Below are 2,250 nucleotides of genomic sequence, written 5' to 3'. Positions count from 1 at the left end.
GTTCCAAATAGGAAAAGGAGTGTGTCAAGGCTGTATATTGTCACCCTGCTTACTTAACTTCTATGCAGAGTACATCATGAGAAACGCTGGGCTGGAAGAAACACAGCTGGAATCAAGATTGCCGGGAGAAATATCAAGAACCTCAGATACTCAGATGGCAGAAAGTGAGGAGGAACTAAAAAGCGTCTTAATGAAAGTGAAAGAGGAGAGTGAAAAAGTTGGCTAAAAGCTCAGCATAAAGAAAACTAAGATCATGGCATCTGGTCCCATCACTTCATGGGAAATAGATGGGGAAACAGTGGAAACAGTGTCAGATTTTATTTTTTAGGGCTCCAAAATCACTACAGATGGTGACTGCAGCCATGAAATTAAAAGATGCTTACTCCTTGGAAGGAAAGCTATGACCCAACTAGACTGCATCAAAAAGGATAAAATACTATGAATAAGCCTACCTAAGGAGTTAAATGACATGGACTTGGAAAAAGCATAAAACACTGATGAAAGAATTGCAAATGACAAAAATGTATGGAAAGACACTGCATGATCATGGATTGGAAAAATTAATATTGTTAAAATGACCGTACTACCCAGGGCAGCATATAGTTTCAATGTGATCCCTATCAAAATACAAATGATGTTTTTCTCAAAAATAGAACAAATATTTTAAAAATTTGGATGAAATACAAAGGGTGTTTGACTTCCAATTTCCATTCTCTGTAGAACAAGAACAGGTCATTCCTTTATTGACATGCATAAAATACATCACATTTTCTGTTCTGCTGATGCTATAAATTCAATACCAATTCTCCAGCCATATCAGTTATGAGCATAAAGTGTATCATGTAACCTCAAATCTCTAACGGTGGAAGGCTTAAACAAGAATGGATGCTGCTAGAATAATGCTGCTTCCTTTGATGTGACAACTCAGCATCCATTTCCCTCCCTCTCAGATGATTCTTCAGCATGTTAGAGCAGTGAGGAATGGTTTTAGTCTCATAACCAAGTTAGAGTGAAGACATTGGCCACATAATACACATGCTCCATTTTTTTTTTTAAAATTCTGAATCTTGGGCAACTGTTCTCTTGTAACTACTTTACAGTTTCTAAAAGCAGTTATTGTCCAAAGCTGGAAGAACTTAAGTCTTCTCAGATGAGCATGTGAATGAATGGAGGGAGGTAAACAAAAAATAAAATTAAAAAAGATGAGGTCTGATAGGGGAGCAGCCGGATAAGAAAATCAAAAAAGGAACAGTAATTTAAAGTTTATTCCAGCTATAATGCAGGTTGTTCTGACTTTAAGGTAGCATCACATGGCATACTTCTGAGTCCATTCCCGAGATATTCTGTTGTACTTATCTCTGTCTGTTTTATAGATCCGTGCAATCTCTGGCACTAGGGGGTCATCTGGGTTTGGATCACATAGCAGTGAACAAATGGATAAAAGAACTTTAGAAATAGTTAAAGCAGGAGACCACTGTGATCTTAGAATATCGAGACAAATGCTGCCATTACTGTTAATATTTGGATGATAAATTCTTGTTGTAAATGCAACCTTAGGTGGTTTGAAGGGGCAGTCTGTAGGAAAATGAATTGTCAAAAAGAATACACCACCTTGATATGGGCTGTCATTAGGTCCCATAATTGTGGCTTGCCCATGAAACATATCATCCCCAACTGGACCTGCAGAACATTGTGCTGGAGGGTCACGGGCCAAATCACCAAGTTCCTTATTAATCCGTATTTCAAAATAGGGTCTCAAAACATTTTGTAATTTTCATTTAAATTGTTAGGAGGCTTGGAGCTATTAGTTAATCTATCTTCCAATACACTGTTTAATATAGCACTGAATAAATGATGCAAGTTGTCAATGGATGAGTGATCAACTAATAGCTCTGCTAGTAATTGATTTATTTTTCTTCAATAAAGTTGCATAAACCAATGAGTTAGCTGCCTGGATTAATCAGTATGGGAAACAATCTTTTGTAAACGCAAAGCTGTTTTTTGTATATACTGTTGGGATTTGCCTCATTGTTTGACATCAGAGATGATGTAAAGTTCAAGAGAGTGAATATTTTGCCATGTTCAGTTAAAAGTACGCAGTCTGTTACAGGTTGACACATCGGTTGACCTGATTTATGCAGAATTAATAAGCTATTCAGATAGTGTAGCTTTAGTATGCTGCACATGATACTGGCAGCCTGGGAGTTCATAGATGGACTTGGGACCCAGCAGATTTGAAACATGTATATG

The 2,250-nt window shown here is 37.2% G+C and overlaps 1 pseudogene; it reads right to left on the bottom strand.

Moving 5' to 3' along the window:
- Positions 1–703: 703 nt before the first annotated feature.
- On the bottom strand, positions 704–1,732 carry LOC138077865 (ubiquitin-conjugating enzyme E2 D3 pseudogene; annotated as a pseudogene).
- Positions 1,733–2,250: the final 518 nt, after the last annotated feature.

This window comes from Capricornis sumatraensis, chromosome 4, assembly GCF_032405125.1.
Source record: "Capricornis sumatraensis isolate serow.1 chromosome 4, serow.2, whole genome shotgun sequence".
Lineage (NCBI taxonomy): Eukaryota > Metazoa > Chordata > Mammalia > Artiodactyla > Bovidae > Capricornis > Capricornis sumatraensis.
This window is presented reverse-complemented; position numbering and strand designations above follow the sequence as displayed.